Raw genomic sequence first — 24,888 nt, 5'->3', positions numbered from 1 at the left:
TTAAAATGTGTGGCTATGAAATGTTTTGTATGAACAGACAACACAAGAAAGGAGGTGGAGTGCCTTTATACTTTGATAAAAGCATGGACTGCAATCTTATAGAAAATATGCCAATAGTAGTGGAAGAAATATTTGAATGTATTACTGTGGAAACTGTGTTAAAGAAAAGGAGAAACATTTTTGTAAGCTGTGTTTACAGAGCTCCAGGATCCGACATTAATTTATTCAATGAATGGATGGAAAGGTTATTTACTATAAAAACAAAAAAAGATATTATAATATGTGGAGACTATAATATAGATTTATTAAAAGCAAATCAACATAAAAATACAGTAGATTTCATTGATACAATGTATAGTATTAATTTGTATCCTCTAATTACAGCACCAACCAGAATAACAGCCCACAGTGCTACTTTAATTGATAACATATTTTCAAATGTTATTGATGATAAAATAGTTAGTGGTTTATTAATAAATGACATTAGTGATCACCTTCCTGTCTTTATGGTGTATGATGCAAATTACAAAACAAATAATGAAAATTGTTTTAACTACTGTAGGATTAAAACAGAGCAATCATTGAAAGATCTAAAGAACGATCTAACCTCTTGTGATTGGGACTGTATTTATGATAAGTCAGATGTAAACACAACTTACAACTCCTTTATGGAAATCTTTATTTCACTTTATGAAAAAAATTGTCCAATTAGAAAATGCAGAAAGAAAAATGCTTCAAATACTCCATGGATAACTAGCGGCTGGTAAATGCGTGCAAAAAGAAAAATTATTTACACAAACAATTCTTGAAGTATAAGACTAGTGAGGCTGAACAGAAGTACAAAAAGTATAAAAACAAATTAACAAGCATTTTAAGGGAGAGGAAAAAAGATTATTATACTGAATTACTAGATAGTAAAAAAAACAATATTCAAAGTATGTGGAAGGCGGTGAATAATATAATTGGGCACAGTTCAGCTAGCCCGTGTTATCCAGAGTATTTTGCGGAAAAGGACTTGGTTATTAGTGATAAAGAAGAAATTGTAGATAGATTTAATAATTTCTTTGTGAATATCGGACCTGAACTTGCTAGAAATATTCCAAGTGGCAGTGAACAGTTCTGTAATTTGATTGAGACAAATCCAAAGTCAATGTTTCTTACTCCAACTAATGAGGATGAGGTATTGGAGACTATAAGGAAATGTAGTAATAAAATATCACAGGATGCTAATGGAATAGACATGAGAACAATGAGGCTTGTGGCTGAAGCACTTGTTAAGCCACTCACACATATTTGTAACCTGTCATTTCAATGTGGACAGTTTCCCTCAGAAATGAAAGTAGCTAAAGTAATCCCTTTATTTAAATCAGGAAACAAGCATTGTTTTACAAACTACCAGCCTATCTCCCTTTTGCCGCAGCTCTCAAAAATACTGGAAAAATTATTCAATTCAAGACTTCTCAGTTTTATTGGAAAAATAATTTGCTATCCAACGCTCAATATGGCTTTAGACAAGGACGATTAACATCACTGCTTTAATTGATCTTGTAGAGGAAATCACAAACTGTATTGAAAAACATAAATTTATTATTGGAATTTTTATTGATTTACAGAAGGCTTTACTAAATAAACTGGAAAAATACGGTATTAGAGGAATTCCACATAACTGGCTAGAAAGCTATTTGGAAGACAGGCAGCAGTTTGTACAGATTGATCAATATAAATCTTTAAACCGGAGCATTTTATGTGGGGTACCACAAGGTTCAATTCTTGGGCCAACATTGTTTTTACTCTACATTAATGACATTTGTAAATTATCTAAAATCATGAAATTTATACTTTTTGCAGATGATACTAATATTTTATGTTCTGGAGAAAATTTGGAGAATCTTCAGAATGCAGTAACTCAAGAATTGTGTCAGTTAAATAATTGGTTTAACATAAATAAATTGTCTCTGAACTTAAAAAAGACCAAATTTATGCTGTTTGGGAAACGGAATAAGGATTTACCCGTGCAAATTACTGTTAGTAATACAGCTATTGAAAGAGTAAAGCAAAATGTGTTTTTAGGTGTAATCATTGATGAAAGGCTATCTTGGAAGCCTCAAATAAATCATTTACGTTCAAAAGTAGCTAAGTGTGTTGGTGTGATGAAACGATGTAGTCTGATGCTCACTCAGAGAGCTTTATTTATCTTGTATCACTCCTTTATAATGGCATACTTGAGCTATTGTATTGAAGTGTGGGGAAATTGTTACAAAACTAATTTGTTACCTTTAGTTACTCTGCAGAAACGAGCCATCAGAACTGCTCATAAAGTGAAGTATAATGATCACACTAATCCACTATTTCTTAATACCTTTCACTTAAAATTACAAGACTTAGTAAATTTTAAAACAGCTCAAATTATGTATAGAGCATCAAAAAATTCATTGCCCAATAACATCCAAAATTTATTTCAAAACAGAGATGCTCTTCATAAATATAATCTGAGAGGAATTGATAAATTATACCAGCCCAAAGCAAAGACAAGCCTAAAGTCTATGTGTATCTCGGTGAAGGGAGTTATATTATGGAACAGCCTATCTGAAGAAATTAAAGCTTGTAAAAATTTAGTTAGGTTTAAAATCACATTTAAAAGACACATAATGGAAAAGTACCAATAGGAGACGATCTAATAAGGCAGCCATGAGCAGACTCATGCTCACTGTGTGTGCATGGGCCTGGGTATGGCTCACATTACTTTATTTTGATGTTGTACATATAAATACTTGTTCAAGGGGAGCAGCCAGCAAGTTTTGCTGCCTGCTTCTTTTGGTTGTGTGTTTGTCATGTGCTCTTTTGGGAGAGAGGGGTGTGGGGTCGAAGTATGTGTGGGCCTGTCATTGTCTTGTCTTTGTCTTGTGTTTGTTGATTGTGATTGTAATAATGTTATATTGTTTGTTGTTGTGAGTGATGTCGAGTGAGGGGCTGGAGCCTTATAAGCGTAAGCTTCTTCCATCCCCTTTTCAAATCACAGGAATGTAAATTTGTACTTATATCTATATATTATTATTATTATTTGTTGTAAAAAGTATGAACTATGTTATTGCACCCCAGTACTGATTTGAAATAAAAAAAGAAGAAGAAAAACACACTCTTTGTATTGAAAAACTGTATCCTGACAGAATATGCATGATATTATATTAACCAGTATCTCTGTACATTGTAATGGGGGCCAGTTGTGATTTCAGTGAGGTTTTGTGCAAATTGTGACACGTTATGCTTGACTGTAGCGATGAAGGTTTTATTTTTGGAAACATATTTTAATCTTCTGCATTTCCTTCTTCACAGGAAAACATGCTGCAGATTAGAAGATGGTGGTGTCTTGTTCTCCTGCTGTAAGCGCCCTCAGTGTCACACTTTTAAACCAGATTCTTTTAAATCACGTTTTACTGTATTCACTGTCATCTGACCTGCATGAATGTTTTCATTGTGAATGTTTGTTGTCATTAAATCACCAAGATCTGAAGAAGAGAGATTGCAGCAAAGAAAAAGGCAACGAGAGCAGAAAAAACTACAGGTGAGAGGTCATGTGATAAATTGGTATATAGTGAAACTATTGCTCAAAGACTGATCCCCCCACTTATTTCAGGATGTGGCTGAAGTCCCCCTTACAATGTTTAGGCTTTCAGAATCTGCCCCTGAAGCATCAGGTATTGTTCCAGCCAGCATCGAGGTTGTTGAGGTTCCATGTCACAGAGCAGTCATTATTTCTCTGTGTACTTAAAATCAACCACTTAAATCTTGCATTGTCATTGTGCCTGTAGACACCACAATCTGTTTCCTTTCTAGATCAGGCTGAGAACAGGACTGGGAACAGGAAACGGGGTATATTGCCTGAGATGGGTAGTCTCATTTCAGTGTTTTCTGCAATCTCCGAGCCTTTACTTAAATAACTGTTTTCTTTATTTTTGTTTAGGAGAATCCTTTGGTCAGGGATGCCATGGCGGCAGCCCGGTGGTGTGGGACCAGAACGTTCAAGGGAAAAATTTCCCTTCTTCAAGTTGTTACCCTGGCCAAGGAGCAACGCGTGAGGGCAGTGGAACTCCTGTGTGTCTGTGATGGCCAGGAAGAAGAGGAGACCGCTGATCTCAGAGAACCGTTCCTTTTTCTTTTTAGTCTGCAGGAAGACTATGAGACATTCTGTCAAGAAATCATTGACAGGAGAAACATGAAGGTGTTTTGTGCTTTTGACAGAAAAGAATAAAGTTGTGTTCAACGGTGCTGAAGCTTCATTCATTACATCTGACCCCTACAAATGTACATGGTTTGTGAGTTGTACAGACTCTGATATATTATGTCTGGCATAATCATATACAGAAAGTCTCTATACAGAGATCAGAGATTATGTTTTTGTTTCAGTTATGTAGAATGAAGGCCAAGCTAAGAGCCCTCTTTGATTTGAGGACAGACATGTAACAGACTGTCAGTTCAGTCTTATATCCTTGAGTGGATTAGTGACACTTTAAGAAAGTCGTTAGTGCAAAGTTTAGGAAATCTGTGTTATCAGCCAGGAATAACCATGTTCAGGTATCAGTGGCAGAGACATTGCTGCTGTCTCTGATCTCCTTAATGTAGCTGATATAATTCAGTGTACAAAAAAATCCAAATGTGTCTCTGTATGCTGTATATCACAAATTTCACTTCACTGTTTCAGTCCAGCTAGCCCTAGTTAGACAGGGTTTGAGTTAGGTGAAGCTGAACCCAAGTAAAAAGTTGTGTCGGCTATAGTATTACAACTCCTGGCAAAAATGATGGAATCACCAGTCTGGGAGGACACTCGTTCAGTTGTTTTAATTTGTAGTAAAAAAGCAGATCACAAACATGACAAAAAACTAAAGTCATTTTATTTTGCAACTTTCTGGCTGTAAGAAACACTAAAAGATATCAAGAGGGAAAATTGTAGTAGTCAGTAACAATTACTTTTTTAGACCAAGCACAGGGATAAAATTATGGAATCAATTCTGAGGAAAAAATGATGGAATCACCCCATACATTCTCATTCCCAAAACTAGCTCCCATATCAGATTAAATCTGCTCGTTAGTCTGCAGTTTAAAAGGAGTGATCACACCTTGGAGAGCTGTTGCACCAAGTGGACTGACATGAATCATGACTCCAACATGAGAGATGTCAGCTGAAACAAAGGGGAGGATTATCAGACTTTTCAAAGAGGGTCAATCATCACGAATTGTTGGAGATATCCCAGATTGGTTCTGCAAATGATCATCAAACTGACGTGGGATGAGAAAAATTGCAGCAGCAGCATCAAAACCAAGTTTATTTGGCCCAGCAGCAACAACCAAATCCACAGTCTGCATGAGCAACAAGCTGGTTTGGTTGGAAATCAGCAAACTGGTGTGCTGCAGCAACAACTTCCAATCACTCTTGGTCTAAAAAAGTGATTGTTACTGACTACCACAATTTTTCCTCTTGATATCTTTTCGTGTTTCTTACAGCCAGAAAGTTGCAAATTAAAATGACTTTAGTTTTTTGTCATGTTTGTTATCTGCTTTTTTTCTAAAAAAAAAATTAAACAACTGAACGAACGTCCTCCCAGACTGGTGATTCCATAATTTTTGCCAGGGGTTGTATATGTTGTATTTGTGGGATTTGATACTACAAGAAAAATGTTTTCCCAAAGAACTACTTTTTGGCTCAAGACCTGATCCTGATATAAATAGTAATGCTGATATAAAATTAATCATGACAGTAAATCACATAAGATGCTCGGTTTCTAGGCCAGCATTTAGAAGCTGTATTGACGTTTGTGAATGTGCTATTTAGTCTCCGCCACCAGATGGTGACAATAAATGAGTCAAGCTCAATGTGGGCGGAGCTCAACGTTTAACTCCGCCCACGTTTAGCTCAAGGTGGGCGGAGCTCAACGTTTAACTCCGCCCACGTTGAGCCACGCCCCGATCTGCGGGCTGCCGTCAGGGGCTTCTCTCCACAGCTGCGAGTGTGACTTCTTTTGGAGTTACACTCGGTAGTGGAGGGGGAGTGTGTAGGGGGCGGTTTGGGATTCAGCCTGAATCGCAGCGTCTCCCAAAACACTGTTGGTCCCTCCCTCTGATTTCACCCCTTTATTTGTGCACGCGCTCAGTACATGAGAGAAGTGCCCGGAGTGCTGCAGCATCTCGCCTGTTTTGCTGTTTTCCCCTCTTCTACATTGAGTACATTTAGTAAATAATAAAGGAATTACGTTAGAATGCTGTATTGAGTCTAACTTGTCCTAATACCAAAATAACATGAATCTGCTAGGACGAACGAGTAAAGTTTCAATATGTGATTACACTCGTGTATCCCTCTGGATGACGTTGTTTATCAAACTTAGTGCATTTACGCGTGTATATGTGTTACATTGTTTATTTATTTCTATCTAGAGTTCAGAATTGCATGACTCCTCTGATGAAGAGTATGTCCCAGACGCCCCAACATCTTCCTCCAGAGGTCGGGCATCTAAACGAAGCCGTCAGGCGGGCTATGGAGGCCGTGGTCGGGGAGCGACGCGAGCACCCCGAGCCACAAAACGTCCTGCAGTCTCTTGGCCTGACAAGCCGTGGGATTGGTAACTTTTCTGGAAGTTGCTGATCCCTGATGCTCTCTCCTCCACAAGCAAAACAAATGTGCTCGCGGTTGCGTAGCGCGTAGCTCGCCCACCTCTGCATGGGCTTGCTTGCTGTGCGCGTAACCGTTGATTGACAGCATGACAAAGCTGAAGCTCGAACTTGATTGGTCGGCAGCAACCGGCGCTTTTTGGAATAACATGGGGGTCTATGAGAGGAAGGCGGAGCTCAGGAATACATTTTCATATCGCGTTATACTAACTTTATATTATAGTATCGAACTAGACTAACACATTTAAGCTTTGTTAAAAAATGATACATAAATTGAAAACAAACGGAAACTCCGGACAGCAGCTTTAAATGTCACGGCTTAGCTATGCAGACCGAGCAGAGAGCCACTACCACCAGAACCGGAGAAGTTGAAGAAAGATTTATTATACAGGGGTGGATATGGCTGAAGTGCAGAGACTGGAATGCAGGGACAGGGAATGCAGGTGGAGGGAGGATGTGGCCTGGTGGGTCTGGGGGCCGGGGATCGGCGGTCGTCCAGGGTCCGGGCGGGACCGGAGCGTCGCGGATCACTGTGGGGGATCCCTGGCGGCCAGACGTCAAGGGCTTGGAGTACGGTGGAGGAGAGGAGTTTGGAGAGGACGGACGTAGCACTCTGATGATCCGGGGGGGCCGAGGTGTCGGATTGGCCGAGCAGAGACGGCGTCTCGCCGGTGATGTTCCGGGAGGGGGCTCCGGGAGGCAGGGAGAGCCGGTTGACTGCTGCAGCTTCAGCAGCCAGGAGGGAAACGGGTTGGGGGCTCTAGGAAGGGGTCCAGGCGGAATGGGGGATCCAAGTGGGGAGGGGACCGGTGCCGAATGGCTCAGGGGGGTTCCAGTGAGGGTTCCAGGTGGGGAGGTCTCCGGGCAGCTGGGTCTGGAAGAGGGTAAGAGAGGTGCACGTTAGAAACGTCAAAAATTCTTAATGAACTTCTGGAGGCTAGAGAGAGAACTGACAGCGAAGTCTATTTCAACAATCTGGCAGGGTGTGGAGTGTTGAGCCGGTACTTATTGCGAGGTGAGTAATCAGGATGATTTCTTCCAGCTGCCCGGGACTCGTGGAGGAGGTTGATTACCTGAGTGGAGACGGCTGCGAAGCCGAACTCCACTCAGGTGCCGTGCTGTGAGGGAAAGCAGAGGAAGAGGGATGGATGGGAGACAGGAGACAAGACAGGGAGGAAAAGGATGAGGGAGGGGGTTTGTTTGGAATGCCAGGTGGGGAGGGATGAGGAGAGGGCCCTGACATTAAACCTTGACCAGATTCCCAGTTCCAGATGCACTGAAGCATCCAACAGCATGATACTGCCACCACCGTGTTTAAGGGTGAGGACGGAGTTCTTTGGGTTCTATGCCTCTCCCTTCTTTCTCCAAACAGAAGCAATGTCTCTACAACCAAAGAGCTCTAGTTTGGTCTCATCTGAAGGACACGCTTCCAGTCTTCATGATCTTTCTCCAGGTTGTCCTCAGCAGACGTCAGTCTGACTTGAAGGTTTTTCTTCTGTGGAAGTGGAGGGTTTACGTTCAGTCCATTTCTGTGCAGGGCTTGAGTGACCGTCTTCTTTGACGCTACAATTCCTGACTTCTCTGAGTCATTAATCAGTGTTTTGGTGGTTGTTCTAGCATCTGTAGACACATCTCTCACAGGTTTTCTTTGGCTTCCTCCCTCTACCAGACTTGTTCTGTGCTGTGTGGCTCTCTCTGAATTTCTTGATGACACTTCTCACTCCACTTCTGGACACTTGGAAACGCTGTGATAACTTTGTAGACCCTTCTCCTGCTTTGTAAGCATCAACAATTCTTTTTCTCTTTTTGTTTTTGTCATGATGCTTTCTCAAATAATAGCTCAAATCCTTAAGTTTTTATACTGTGTGCAACCCCAGTTTTAACTTGATTGATTGATTGATTGATTGATTGATTGATTGATTGATAGATTGATTGTCTGATTGATTGATTGATTGATTGATTGAGTGAGTGAGTGAGTGAGTGAGTGAGTGAGTGAGTGAGTGAGTGAGTGAGTGACTGATTGATTGATTGATTGATTGATTGATAGATTGATTGTCTGATTGATTGTCTGATTGATTGATTGATTGATTGAGTGAGTGAGTGAGTGAGTGAGTGACTGATTGATTGTCTGATTGATTGATTGATTGATTGTCTGATTGATTGTCTGATTGATTGATTGATTGAGTGAGTGAGTGAGTGAGTGAGTGAGTGAGTGAGTGAGTGAGTGAGTGAGTGAGTGATTGATTGATTGATTGATTGATTGATTGATTGATTGATTGATTGATTGTCTGATTGATTGATTGATTGATTGATTGAGTGATTGATTGATTGATTGTCTGATTGATTGTCTGATTGATTGATTGAGTGAGTGAGTGAGTGAGTGAGTGAGTGAGTGAGTGAGTGAGTGAGTGAGTGATTGATTGATTGTCTGATTGATTGATTGATTGATTGTCTGATTGATTGATTGATTGTCTGATTGATTGATTGATTGATTGTCTGACTGATTGATTGATTGATTGAGTGAGTGAGTGAGTGAGTGAGTGAGTGAGTGAGTGAGTGAGTGAGTGGTTGATTGATTGATTGTCTGATTGATTGATTGATTGATTGAGTGAGTGAGTGAGTGAGTGATTGATTGATTGTCTGATTGATTGATTGATTGATTGTCTGATTGATTGATTGATTGATTGTCTGATTGATTGATTGATTGTCTGACTGATTGATTGATTGATTGAGTGAGTGAGTGAGTGAGTGAGTGAGTGAGTGAGTGAGTGAGTGGTTGATTGATTGTCTGATTGATTGATTGATTGATTGATTGATTGATTGATTGATTGATTGATTGTCTGATTGATTGATTGATTGTCTGACTGATTGATTGATTGATTGATTGATTGAGTGAGTGAGTGAGTGAGTGAGTGAGTGAGTGAGTGGTTGATTAATTGATTGATTGATTGATTGATTGATTGTCTGATTGATTGATTGATTGTCTGACTGATTGATTGATTGATTGATTGAGTGAGTGAGTGAGTGAGTGAGTGAGTGGTTGATTGATTGATTGATTGATTGATTGTCTGATTGATTGATTGATTGATTGATTGTCTGATTGATTGATTGATTGATTGATTGATTGATTGTCTGATTGATTGATTGATTGATTGATTGATTGTCTGATTGATTGATTGATTGTCTGACTGATTGATTGATTGATTGAGTGAGTGAGTGAGTGAGTGAGTGAGTGAGTGAGTGAGTGAGTGAGTGAGTGAGTGAGTGGTTGATTGATTGATTGATTGATTGATTGATTGATTGATTGATTGATTGATTACAAGCTGTGAGCATTACAAAGTTAAAACACATGATTGGACAGCAGCGGTTTGTGGTTTGGATCAATAAAAAGGTCAGTTCTTAAGGGGGTAATAATTTTGACCCTTGTAGTTTTTGTTTTTTGTTGAATAATTTTGTTTCTAGGTGCAAAATAAAATAAAGTAAGTTTCTAAAATAAAACCAGGATGTTTGGGAAAGCTGAGCTAGAAATTCCTTGATGTGTTTAACAGCACTTGGGAATTTAAAAAAAAATTAAATTTCATGGTGTGGTTAATAATTTTGTCATAAACTGTGTTATACTTTTTAAAAATATTTTGAGTTGTTTGTCATTAAAAATCTGTATCTGTATTTCTACATGTAGAAAAAAATATTACAGATCAAATAAAAATGATTGAAATTGTTCCTAAAGAGAGAGCTGGGGGCGTCAGTGAAAGACATGCTGTTTGAACTTGGAATGTGGTATGTCTCACACCAGTGGTGTAGTCCAGGGTATACGGCGGTATACGGCGTATACCCACTTATTTTTCAGTTAGCTTTGCGTATACCCACTTCTAATGCTCCCTGGTGCGCATCATTCAGTAATATCTGTGTGCCAGGCAGCCCTCTTTTCCTTCAGGATGATGAAGCCATGAACAACCCTCCTCTGCCTGTAATTGGCTGGTACATGCTACCTTCACTGATTCGATTGGTTAACTTTAGGGATGAGCCAATCAGAGGCAGAGTAGGGCGGGTCATACAGAGGAAAATTTTGCTAACACCTCAGTGGCACTCCAGTTGATTGACAGGTCTGCTTGAAAGATGCGCGGAAATGCGAGAAAGTCAGAATAAACACCTTTCAAGTGAGTGACACGTATCGAGCGAACCTACTTTCATGGGCGTTATAATTCTCAGGTAAGTTTTAAGGTGGTTTCCAAATGAATCACTGTTTTAAACTACTGGCAACATGACTGCACATTTCAAGGAGAGGATATTTTGTCGCCAGTGGTTAAAGCTGCAGTCAATTCCAGCCATTTTCAGTACAAAAAAATCACTAATATTCTATTTGTAAATAAAAATATGACGAGAAATACAGGGAATATTGGACGTGCTTCGCGAGGTGCATTTCCTCGAAAACGACCTATTCGTGGATTATATACCGACTTCAGGACATGTTTTGGACAAAATATTTTACTGGCTTGTGTCGTCTGGATGTCCAAGGTTGGATTATGGCCGATTTTTGTGGAATATTTTCATCTGTCTGTAATAATGAACCCGGAAATGTGAGTCGCGCTGTGTATGTTGAAGCCGTGTATAGAGAACGGATGGATGAATATTCGTTGTTTGTCGGACAAATGTGTTTATATTATCTGCTGTGGTAATCACATCTGAAAGTGGTTTATACCGGCGGATTCATGAGAATCTAAGCTTTCCATCGGCGTATAGTGTTTGTATAATCGTGTTTGCAGTTTCAGACATTTAGCAAATTGCTTATGCAGATCTCAAAGTGTACCCCGGGCGGGACACTGAAGCGTAACTGAAGCGCAACGGGTTAAACTGAGTGTCGGGCCGAGTCTGACTAACGTTTTGAAAGGCTAACGTTATTCTAACGTAAGTCTGAAGCTAGCTAGATTGGGATAATGTGGGAAAACCTCTAGGCTGGTAGTTGATTTTAAAGTAAGTAAAAACACAAGAATGGGGACAGGTAGTTTAAGATTCAACCTAAAACAATATTGAGGTTTTATTCATGATGAAATATGAACAAGGATGCACTGTCAACTTCATATTTTGTCACGGACTGAGCAGGTGGACCCGAGCAGAAAGCCACACTACCGGGGCTGGCTGAATGCAAGTGGTTTATTGTTTGGGGGTGAAAATGGTGGCTAGGTGGGGGAAAACCAGGGTGTAGGAGCGGGGGGTTCCGGGCAGGAGTGGGGGGTCCAGGCAGGAGTGGGGGGTCCAGGCAGGAGAAACCGGTGAAGGCTTGTCGGGGAAGAGCCGGAGGGGAAGGAGGATGGCGGGGGATCCCGGACAGCTGAACTGAGGGAGGCAGGAGAAAACAAGGTCAGAAATTAAGCAGGAACTCAAACAGAAAACGTCAAAGGCTAGAGAGCAAACCGAACTGCGTGGTTCTTGTTTAATACTCTGGCAGGGAGTGGAAGGCTGAGCCGGTACTTATTGTAGGGGTGAGTCGTTAGCATGATGATTGTCAGCTGTCCGGGAGCCGTGGAGGTGGTTGATTGCCTGAGTGGAGTCATCTGGGAAGCTAGACTCCACTCAGGCACCGAGCTGTAGGGGGAGAGACAGGGCAGAGGAGTGGATGGGAGATAGGCAGGCCAGGCAGGGCCGAGGAACAGATGAGAGACAAGCAGGGCAGAGGAGTGGATGGGACACAGACAGGGCAGAGGAACAGGAGAGGGGGAGAGAAGCATGAGTGGGAGGAAACAGATGGGAAAAGGGGTATTTGGGGATGTCAGGTGGGAAGGACGGGGGTGAGGAGGGAGCCCTGACATATTTGAAGTATTTTATTTAAATAAATGTTCAAAAGTAACTGAAACACCATGTTTGCCTCATGATAAATACATGTTACATTAATCCAGTTTGCTTGTGTGACCATTAACTACAAACTGCTCCTAATCAAGTCATGATAATTTTATAATAGTGGGCAAGTAGAAATGACTGAATAAATTGAATAGAGTAGTCTTCTATGTCACTGTTTCTAAAACAGGGCGTTTTTCTGGACTAATTAAAAAAAGAAGGTGAAAATTAAGAGTATACCCACTTCTCCAGGGACCACTACACCACTGTCTCACACTATTAATATTTTCCTAAAATACATTCCAAAAATGTTGCAATTTTGCAGTTCAGAGTGTGGGGTGCTGGGATATGTAGTGTTTGTCTACATTCAGGCAGAGATACAGCTGGACAGCCTTAAAACATGTAATGTTGCAGCTGTGGGCCTCAGAGGGTTAAATGGATGCAATCCAGTGGTTATGGTGAATGTGAACGTTTCACAAAAAAGTGACTAAGCTGCCAGCGTGGAAAGGCGATCACGTCTTAATGCACTTATATTAACCCAACGTACATTTTAGTACCACTTTGGTTTGGTCACCTGAGGTGGTACCAACATCTGGTCTGGAACATGGACTATACGGAGGAAGCTCATTTCAGCTGCTTGTATCCTCAATCTCATTCTTTGGGTCACTACCCAAAGCTCATGACCACAGATGAGGGTTGGAACGTAGATGGATGGTAAATCGAGAGCTTCGCCTTACAGCTCAGCTCCCTCTTCACCACGACGGTTCGGTACAACACCTTCATTACTGCTGACGTTGCACCAGTCCTCCTCTCCATCTCTAGCTCCATTTTCCCATCACTCATGAACAAGATTCCAAGATACTTGAACTCCCCCCAACCCAGAGGGAGCAATCCACCGGTTTCCATCAGAGAACCATGGCCTCAGACTTGGAGGTTCTGCTCCACATCCTCGCCGCTTCACACTCGGCTGCAAACCGCTCCAGTGCTGCTGAAGGTCTGAGGAACCAACAGAACCTCATCATCTGCAAAAGGCAGAGATGTGATCCTGTTTTACAGAGAGGTTTGTGCATTTATCATTTACAGTCTGATTTATACAACTTTTTCTTCCTATAAACATATTGAAACACACAAAATGATCTAAATGACATGGAAAATGTTCAAAACTGAACAAAAACAACCTTAAAGTGATGCAAAATTACTAAAATGAACAAGCAAAATTTCATCTGGGTTTTTTAATGGTCCTAATTGTTGCGTCTGCTCTCACCCTTTCCTCACACTGATGTGGTTCTCCCTCCAACATCTGATCGGCCATGTTAAGGCCTTCGTATGTGGATATGATATGAGGTGCTGAGTTTTTTCTAACTTGTTTGCCTCAGGGATGTCATGGTGAATGCTGCTGAGTTAACATATGAGATCACACTGAGTGCTGTGAGTGAATGTCCCATCACCACATGAGCTGTTTTCTGCAAAACTTTATCTACTCCTGCAACATGCCGTGTACATGCAGGGTGTTGTCGTTCCACAGGGCCAAAATAATACTGACATACATCAGTACTCTCTCAGTCTCTCTCCTCCCTCACTTTTCTGAAACAAAACTCCATTTACTGTGTTTTGCTTCAGACACATCCGAGTTAAAGGGCAGGGTGTAATCTGCTACAGCCGACTCAGCAGAGAGAGAGTTCATTTTTCAGGATTCAAACAGTGTCAACAACACGTCTGATTGTTTCTATGTGGCCGGGTCAGGAGCTGCTAACAGAATGTCATCAACGTACTGATCAGAACAACTTCTGCTGGTAACTCACAGCTCTGCAGCATCTGTTTCAACACCTGATTAAAAACCCTGTAGGACTGTGGTTTAACAGAGCTGTGTTCCTCTGTAGGTGAAGCAGAAAATGTCCCGACACTCCTCAGCCAAAGGGAGACAGAAAAAAGCATTAGCCAAATCAATGCATGAAAATCAACAATGTCTGGGGGAGATCACAGACAAAGCAGCATCACCAAAATTATGACCAATATTACCAATCTTACTTTCGCTGTATGGAAACACAATGACAATAAAGATTCTTGATTATTTTAGTACATGTGCTGGGAACAGGAACTGTGGGTGAGGACACAACAGCATCAACTCTGCACAGATCATGTGCCATTCTGTATTTGCCAGTGTTTTGTTTTTTACTGGTAAAATAGGTGTGTTCAGAGGGAGCAGGACTCCTCCAACAGTCCTCCCTGTAACAAACCTTCAGTAGTGCCCCCCTCCACAGCAGGCTGTGTTCATACTGACGCTGCCAGATAGGGTTACCGTCAAAGATCTGGAAAGAGATGGAGAGAGATCCCAGACATCCCAGCAAGAACTGCCAGAAGGCCACCAGCTTCTTTCCACAATCCATAAGACTCCTGAATAGCAGCGTGTCCCCCCCCACCAGACTGATCTAAGATCAAACACATCACGTTACATGACTCGTGTTATGCAATGTGCTCTGTAGAATGTTTGTTATTTTTAGCATTTTAGATTTTAATTTCATTTATTTATTAGAGCCTATTTATTGAATTACGATGCTGTGCTTCTGGTTTTATAACAATGCCAATAAAGAACCTTTGAATCTACACTAAAGCAAAGGGAGCTGTTGAACAGAAACATGGCCTTTGATAGACCTGTTCATGATTCTGATATTTGTAGGTTGTTACAGACGCAGCAGTGTGGAAACTTTACTGTTGTAGTTAGTTAATGACAAACTGCTGCAGTGGCTCCCAGTGGGTCACCAGTGGAATCTGAGAAAGTTGATGGGAGCCTCCTGCTTTCTGTGGACTGTCAGAATGACGTGCTGTTTGTTAAAAGCACTAACTCAAAGGTCAAGGCCAGGGAATGTTGATGAGGAGGGTTTATTTGGCACTGCAGGTCAAATGAAAGAATAAGCAAATGACATAATTAATTAGAAGGTGGAGGAAGAGCTATTTTTAGTCTCAGATCACTGAGTGAAGTAAAAATACCAATACATTAAAATACACAATTATGATAGAGGGGGACAAGATGGCGTCGTAGCGACAGCGCAGTGTTACATTGTGCTACGGTAATTTGTCCAGTTATTCGATTATCTTACAGATTTACAAGGCAGGTGTTACCCTCTAAAGTGTGGGAGAGATTTATAATGAACATTGACGACTACTTTTTGCAAATGCCAAGGAAAAAAAACACGAAGGTTGCTCAAGAGGAGGGGGAGCGAGATGAGAGTCCTAGTGAGGTTGCTAGCTTGACTACTGCAGCAACAGAGGGAGATACTGGTAATGTTGGCAATGACCCGAGCTTTCTTCAGGCTATGAATAAATTAACTGCTAACATCACAAAAGTCATTGGTACTAAAGTGGATATGGTGTTGGCAGCCATAAAAGAACAAACAACCCAAATTCAGGCGTTGGGGACACGGGTCGGCGAGGCGGAGGACAGGATCGCCAGTGTGGAAACAGCGGCTGACTCGCTACAAGCTAAGGTGACATGTCTGGAGAAGCAGGTGGCCGGAATGCTAGACCACATCGATGCTCTAGACAACCGAGGTCGCAGATGTAATGTGCGAGTGGTTGGTCTGCCGGAGGACTCTGAAGGGTCTGATCCTGTTAATTTCATGGAAAAGTGGTTACCCACCCATCTAAAAATCTCAACAAAAAACGGGAGGATCAAACTGGACCGCGCACACCGTTCTCTTGCACCAAAGCCTGGACTTAAACAACGCCCCAGACCAATGGTTCTAAAGTTCCACAACTTTGCCGACAAACAGCGTGTAATGGATGCTGCCCGCCGCCGTGGAGCCGAGCCGGACCACGCCGCCACTGGACCACGGGTATCCTTCTACAATGATTACTCGGCAGCGGTTGTTAAGAAGCGCAAAGCGTTTGACGAGATAAAGGCACAGCTGAAAAGGAAGAATATAGGTTATGCGTTGGTATATCCTGCCACGCTCAAGATGACTGTTAATGGGGTAGAGAAGAGGTTCAACACCCCCGAAGATGCTGCGGCGTTTGTGGGCTCTATCGGCTGAACTGTCTGGACGAGTAAATGCTTCCATACTGGACATTCTCTTTTCTACTAACGGACTGGGACTTTGGTGTGTATTTGTATGTGAGTACTCGCCTTGTTTTCCCGTTACTTTAACTTTATTAATATACATGTTATCTATAATTAACCTCCCTGCCATTATTAACTGCCGAGTAATTTAATGATGCATTGCCGTGGGCGCAGTGGGACCTGTGTTCTGTCTATGATTAGAAGTAAGGGCAGTTTGTTGATCCACTGGCTTTTAGCCATGGATAGGGTGAAAGCTTTAGTTCCCTGCAGGTTAAGCAGGAGTGGTCCCACGTCATTTTTTGTTTTGTTTTTGAATTTGTATATAGTTCTGACTAACTTGTTTATGTGCAGCTCAGTGACTTCATTTTTCTTTTATTTTCAAGAGGTTTTCAGGCTTATGCTTACAGGGATAGGTTAAGGCAATGTCACATAGACTCCGTATCTGTACCTGGAATATAAAAGGTATGCATAGTCCCATAAAACGCAGGAAAGTTCTTACCTTCTTTAAAAAAGAAAACATAGATATAGCACTTTTACAAGAATCTCATCTTGATGATAAAGAACATTTAAAACTCAAACAGGGTTATTTTGGTCAAGTTTTCTTTTCATCATTTACAACCAGAAGCAGGGGTGTAGCTGTGCTTATGAAAAAGAATCTACCTTTTAAGCCGACAAACTATGTCAAAGATATAAGTGGTCGCTACATTTTAATTAAAGGCACTTTGCAGGGACAAGATATTTTAATATTGAATGTTTATTACCCACCAGGTCACTCCTTTGATTTTCTTACTAAAATATTCCTAGAACTTGTAGAAATGACAGCTGATTTGGTTATTGTAGGTGGTGATTTTAATTGTATTTTAAATCCACTCATTGACAGATTCCCTCATAGCTTATTGGCTCCCTCTTCGCAGGCCATTGCTCTCCATAATTTATGTCAGGATTTTGGATTTGAAGATGTATGGAGAAATATTCATCCCTCAGATAAGGCTTACACTTTTTTTTCGCCACCTCATGGATGCCAGACTAGAATTGACTTTTTTTTCCTCCTCAAAACTGAACTGCAATCTGTCTTGTCCTGTGATATTGGCAGTATAACTATATCAGATCACGCAAGTATTATTATGGATCTGAAACCAAAAGCCGTAATTTACCGAACATGGCAATGGAGATTTAATACTTCAGTTCTTAAAGATAATACCTTTACCTCTTATTTTTTTACAGAATTTAAGGTGTTTTGGTCTGTGAATTCGTGTTCAATAGATAACCCCTCTTTACTGTGGGAAACTTGTAAGGCCTTTGCAAGAGGGCTGATCATGTCTTACTCCACCACTAAAAAGCGTCAGAATTTAGAGCAACAAAAATCCTTGGTGTGTGAACTGTCAAATAAAGAAATGACATACATTAATAGCCCATCACCTGCTTTATGGAGAGAAATCTTGGCTCTCAGATCAGCCATAAACTGTCTCCTAACTGTTGAAGCAGAGCGTAAGATTAAATATACTAAACAGAAGTTCTATGAATACGGAGAAAAACCAGGTAAATGTCTTGCATACTTAGTGAAAAAGCAAATAGAATCCCAGTCTATCGCTGCTATAGTGGACACTGATGGCAATAGAGTTTTTGAAAATAGACAGATAAATGAATGTTTTAAAAAATTCTATGTCAATCTATATTCTTCCGAGCAAACAGAGGACGCTTCTGAATTAATGGATTTTTTCTTTACTCAGATTAAGCTTCCAACAATAACAGAACAACAAAGCAATGTTCTCAATGGTCCAATTACAAAACAAGAGTTAATTAATGCTATCAAAAGTCTCCAAAACGGGAAATCGCCCGGGCCTGATGGGTTCACTGGGGAATTTTATAAAGAGTTCCAGGAACTACTTTTGGAACCCTTGCTTGGGATGTTAAATCATTCATTTTGTACCGAGGAATTACCTCAAACTCTCAAAGAGGCTAATATATCTTTGATACTAAAAAAAGGTAAATCTCCGGAGTCTTGCTCATCTTATAGACCCATTGCTTTGTTAAATGTAGATAGGAAAATACTTGCAAAAGTGTTAGCTGTTCGATTAGAAAATCTCCTGCCGTTTCTAATTAAAGAAGATCAAACTGGATTCATAAAGGGCCGCAACTCAACAAACAATATGAGACGCCTCTTAAACATAATACAAGCCTTTAAACAGAAGTCCGTAGATGGTTTAGTGCTTTCTCTGGACGCAGAGAAAGCCTTTGACCGAATTGAGTGGTCTTTTTTATTTTATACCTTAGAAAAATTTGGACTAGGCTTCAACTTTGTCAAATGGGTTAAAATACTATATAATGATCCTCAAGCAGCAGTTATGTCTAATGGACTCAAGTCAGAGTATTTTTGTACACATAGAGGCACAAGACAGGGTTGTCCCCTTTCCCCCCTCTTGTTTGCCTTGGCTATTGAGCCACTGGCTGAAGCCATCAGAACAAATCCCTTGATATACGGTCTACAGATTGGTAATTACTGTCATAAGATTACTTTATATGCTGACGATGTGTTAGTTTTTCTGAGTGATCCTGAGATGTCAGTGCCAGCACTAATTAATGTCATTAACATGTTTAGTAAATTTTCAGGGTTTAAGATTAATTTAAATAAATCAGAAGCCATGCCCCTGGGAAGTCTTACCACCATACCCCAAACCATACCATCTTTCCCTTTTAAATGGTCGCCTTCAGGTTTTTTTTATTTGGGCATTTTTGTCACCCCATCATTTGACCAAATGTACAAAGCTAACTTTGTTCCCTTGTTCAGTAAAATAAAACAAGATTTAGATCGATGGAACTCTCTTCCTGTCTCTTGGCTGGGACGTGTAGCCTTGATGAAGATGGTTGTATTACCCAGACTGCTTTATCCTATTCAAATGATCCCTATATTGTTCTCAAAGAGGGTTCTCAAGGATTTGAACAGTTGGTTGACCTCTTTTATTTGGAATAAACGCAGACCAAGCATTAAATTGGCCTACAACTGCCAAGTGCATTGGGTGGCTTAGATATGCCGAACATTAAAATATACCAGTTGTCTGCTCACTTGAAGTTCATTTCTGAGTGGATAAAGAACAAATCATCTTGCATCTGGCTGGATATTGAATCATCCTTATCAAAATATAAATTGCGAAACATGTTATTTATTAAGAATTTTAAGAATATTACAGAGAGTTGCTCTAATCCAATAATACTTAATGCCTTAAAGGCATGGAGGTTGGTGCAACATCTAGAGGGAAGGTCTAAACTAACTTCAATGTTTACTCCTATAATTAATAATCCAGACTTTCTTCCAGGTATTTTAGATTCTGGTTTTCAGCTTTGGTGTGACAAAAATATAAATATACTTGGGGACTTATTTCAGAATAATGGTTTGATGTCATTTGAACAATTAAAAAATACACACCAGCTCTCAAGGCAGGATTTTTTCCGCTTCTTACAGCTGAGGTACTACATTACTCAGAGTACTACCCTTATAGAGCATCCAGAAGTGTCTGTAACTGAGAAAATGTTACTACAGCATCCAGAAAAAGTGTCTTTGAGCTCGGTTTACAAGGTATTGTCTGATATTTCACCAACTGATACGCAGAGGGTGAAAGGTATATGGGAGAAGGATTTATCAGTGACTATTAGTGATGAGCTGTGGGAAAGTATTTGGAAACATGCAAGGAAGATTTCAATATGCTCATGGACCAAGTCAATCCAATACAGAATTATACATCGAACTCATATATCTCCCAGTCGCAGGCATTCCTTTAATCCTTCACTTTCCCCTCTGTGTCTTAAATGTAAAACCGAGATTGGCTCTCTAACTCACTGTTTTTGGTCATGTCGTATTGTACAGAAGTACTGGTCAGAAATACTTCTTGAAATGGACAAAATATTTCATAAAAACTTTGAGATGGATGCCATCTCTCTAATTTTGGGTCTTCCAAGCCAGATGTTAGGCTCTGATGCAAATAAAAGATTGTATAACATTCTCACTTTTGCAGCAAGAAAAAATATATTGTTAAATTGGATTAATGATAAGAGCCTTTCTGTTAGGGGGTGGAGCAAACTTGTCTTTGAACTTGTTCCCCTTGAATACCTTACAAGTGTATTACATGCAAAGAAAGACCAGTTTTATAAAGTCTGGCAGCCTTATTTGGATTACGTTGGACCTGACCTGTCTGCCATTATTGTTAAAGGAGTCCCTTGAATCTGTATCTCGACCAGGTATGAGTGTATAATTGTTGCTGCCTGGACCTGTGTAGCTAATTGATTTCACCTGAGCTGCTTGTTCTGTTTTGTTTCTGTTTTCTGTTGTGATTTATTTGTTGCTGTGTAAACCTGTTGACTTATTAAGTCATTTCTGTTTGTTGTTGTTTTTTGTTTGTTTTTTTTTTGTTTCTTTTTCTGTAAGAAAATCCAATAAACATAATGGACAAAAAAAATACACAATTATAAGAGCTCTTACAAGAAGATAAAGTCTCAGTTTGGTCTTTTCTACAGACAACTATCCCTGATAGAGATGTTGTCTCGTTTGATATTTGCAGTTCTTTGTTGCTAACGCAGCATTTTACTGCTTCAGCTAAGTTAGTGCCGTGGTTCCATGCAGCCTAAGAGACTTGTCCTGTCATTTTAAACTACGGCACTTTTCTGTGACTTGAGCTTGGGAAACAGGCAAGTAGAGCTGGGCTTTACTCTTAGAGGTCACCTCTAAGGTTTCCTTCAGTGGAGGCAACCTGGTGACATTTTTTGATAAGGAATGGATTAAAACAAAACTTGCATAAACAAGAATGAAAAAACAAAAATAAAGATGAGAAAGATGAAAATGTTTTTTTTCTGAGATGAGATGAGATTTGCGACTGAACACAGAAAAAGAGACAGGATGATGACTCAACTTGTGGCTTTTCAGGGACAATCCAGAGACTGAGGATGTGGCAGAGGCAGTGGAAGCAGACATGGGGAAGAAAAGGACCAAAAATACAGAGCTGGTTGCTTTAACTGCAGCAGAAATGTGTGTAGGGAAGAGAAGAATGAAGTCCATGAAGTGCACTTGAAAGCTCAAGAAGAAATCCAGTTATTTTTTTCAAAGGACTATTCCTAAGATGTGCTGAGGTTAACTGGTAGGTGTAGGTAGGGAGCTGTGAATGTGTGCAGCCCTGTGATAGACTGTTACCTGTCCAGGTGTTTCCTGCCTTCACCAAAACATACAACTAACAACAGTGAAGGTCTGTGATAAAATGCAATATATTCTTTAATCAGAGAGGATGGTTGGTGTAATTTTAGTTACAATCCATCCATGAGACACTGACTCCTTCCTAAAGTCAACCACAGCCTGTATGAGTGGAGCTGAAGGCCTGACAACCAGGAGCCAAAGCTTCATGATAATATGACCACGTGTTTGAAAACATGTTGCAGACTTGGAGAAGTGTCGGACTTCCCCTTCAGTCCAGAACTGAAAAGAGTGTAAAATGAGAAGTGAAAGGTCAGTCACAAAGCTTCTGACACTGAACACGAGATGTTTATCTGATAATACAGAAATAAGGAAAGAGCTCATTGACACAAGGGAGAGCAGCCACCTCAGCTGTAGTCCCACACAGCTGGATCACCTGCAGGACTGCAGCCTCACCGTTCAACAGTCAACACTGCTGGACCAATCAGCAGCAGGGGTTTGCAGATGCAGCATCATCCCACAGAAGTGTAGAAGAAGTGCAGCGGTGTAGGTCCTAACAGCCATTAAGTCCTTCAGATCCTCATGTGACCCATTTTTACTGCTTCTAACATCAGCTTCAACAACTGTTCACTTGATGTCTAGTAGAGTCCAGCTCCTGACTGTAGTGACATCATCCCTGTTGGTGTATATGAACAGCAAAGTCACATGCAGTCTGAGGGTCTAACAGACTGCCATGCTGCTCTAGTGCATATTAAACTATGAAACCAAAGCTTGAACTGTGTACTTTATTAGTGTCTGACTGAAGGAGAAATGGCTCATATGTCAAGAATTCTCTGGTGAAATGTGAACGATGTATTAACAGACTCACATGTTCCAAGAACAAACCTTTCTGCCATTGCTTAATGTAAGTCAAGATAGTCAAGATAATTAATCAACCACCCATTTTCCCAATTAATGGATGAATCTAGATGATTCATTTACCCTCAGCAAAGCAACATGAGCATTTATTTAACTGTATGTGACTGTATGATGCAGCACAGTGTGACATCTCAACAAATGTTTACATATTAAAGTGCAAAACTGGGCTTAGGTTCAAACTGGAAACTAAAACATGCTAAAAAATAATTAAAAATGTTAATAAAGTCAGTAATGCAACTAAAAAAGAAACTCAAGTTTCTATGAAATTCCTTAAAGCAAAGACCAATTACAGCAACAACTGTTCTACTTTTGTACTATTGCTCTTTGACTTTGGTTGCAGATTTAAATTTTCTGAAAATATCGGTGAATTCTCATGACATAAATGGCCTCTGGGTCATTCCAGGTGAAATGAGCAGATATTCCTTGGGGGTGTTGCTGCACCGTTTTCAAATTAGTCCTAAATGTGCATACCATTAGAGAGTCACAAAAGTACTTTCTATGCTAAATTGTAGGCCTGTAGCTCAAATAGTTTCTGAGTTGTGGGGTCTGAAATTTTCAGAATTTGTTCTATAAAAAGCCTCACCAGCGTTTTTTTGCATCTTTAAGTGGTTATTTGTCAGCCTCTAGACATACCAGAGAGCTGTGAGTTGGTAAACAAGGCCTCTGCATGTAGCTAGTGCCCCACAAACATCCCCAGGTGTTTCCCTACACTCTGCAGGCCGTGGGGGCTTGATAAAAATGCTAAAAATTAAGAGACACCTACTCACGAGTGGAGTTTGGGACCTTGAAAGTACTAGAAATACTGCACAGAAGTGTTCTAACAGCCCTGGGTTCCATTCTACACAAACTTGTGTGATAACTTAGCAAACTGGAGCTTTCTAGGTACCTCAGTTTGGAAAATATGAGCTCCCAAAGTTGGACGAGATTTTTAATTGGCTATATTTGGGGGCAAAAATCTCAGTGTGGGACAGGTACCAGAGACCCCAAATTTTTCTACAAGACAGTTCCATCTGTCTTCTATCTCTGTACAAAAAAGCAGCAGGGTTATATTTGTAGTTACTGAGATATTCTTACTCAAAATGGCATGGGTGATGTCAGAATGGTTTTTGCTTTTCAGTACTTTAAATTGGGATACAAGTATTAGTAGTCATTCCAATGGTAGTATTATGTATGTTTGGTTCTTTGTTAAAGGTGACGACCTTCAAAACGTGTAATGGTAGAACTTAGGTATACCTAAGTTATACCATTACACTTTTTGAGGGTAGTCACCTTTAACAACTAACATTTCAAAAAGAACAAAACATACATAATACTACCATTGGAATGACTACTAATACTAGTATCCCAATTTAAAGTAGTGAAAGGCATTTTTATCAAGCCCCCACGGCCTGCAGAGTGTAGGGAAACACCTGGGGATGTTTGTGGGGCACTAGCTACATGCAGAGGCCTTGTTTACCAACTCACAGCTCTCTGGTATGTCTAGAGGCTGACAAATAAACACTTAAAGATGGAAAAAACGCTGGTGAGGCTTTTTATAGCCCAAATTCTGAAAATTTCAGACCCCCACAACTCAGAAACTATTTGAGCTACAGGCCTACAATTTAGCATAGAAAGTACTTTTGTGACTGTCTAATGGCATACACATTTAGGAATAATTTGAAAATGGTGCAGCAACCACCGTCTGGTGAAACTACACGGAATGACCCCTCTGTATGTAAACTTCAGATTCAGATTCAGATTCAGATAAACTTTATTTATCCCCGAGGGGCAATTAAGGTGCATATGAGCAGCAGGACGTTACAAAAAATAGACAGGGTATTCACAGAAGAATAGGATAAAAAAGAATAAAATAGAATAAAATTTAGAATATACAGTATGTACACAATATAAATATCAAATGAGGTAACTGGAGTGGATGACGTAAAGTGCAAACAGACAGTGTAAACAGAGGAAATAGTATGGACTGTGTAGACATTCTAAATAATATAAAACAGTGTAACCAGTGTAAGTATAAACAGGATGTTAAGTAGTCTGGGGGGGATGTGTGTGTGGGGAATGGTGTTAACTTCAGCTGTATTTTCAGGTTTTAGTCATGTAATAAGCTGCAAAGACTGACATGTACTGAACACTGTTGTATAAAAGCAAGTTACTGCTTTTTAATGAGAAAAAAAGAAAGAAAATCATACTTCATACGCTCATTCTGCATACTGGACAAATCTGTCCTCTGGATATGATCTGTGATTTA

The sequence above is a fragment of the Acanthochromis polyacanthus genome, chromosome 5, assembly GCF_021347895.1.
Source record: "Acanthochromis polyacanthus isolate Apoly-LR-REF ecotype Palm Island chromosome 5, KAUST_Apoly_ChrSc, whole genome shotgun sequence".
Taxonomy (NCBI): domain Eukaryota; kingdom Metazoa; phylum Chordata; class Actinopteri; family Pomacentridae; genus Acanthochromis; species Acanthochromis polyacanthus.
The sequence above is the reverse complement of the archived record's forward strand: the minus strand, read 5'-3'. Positions refer to the sequence as shown.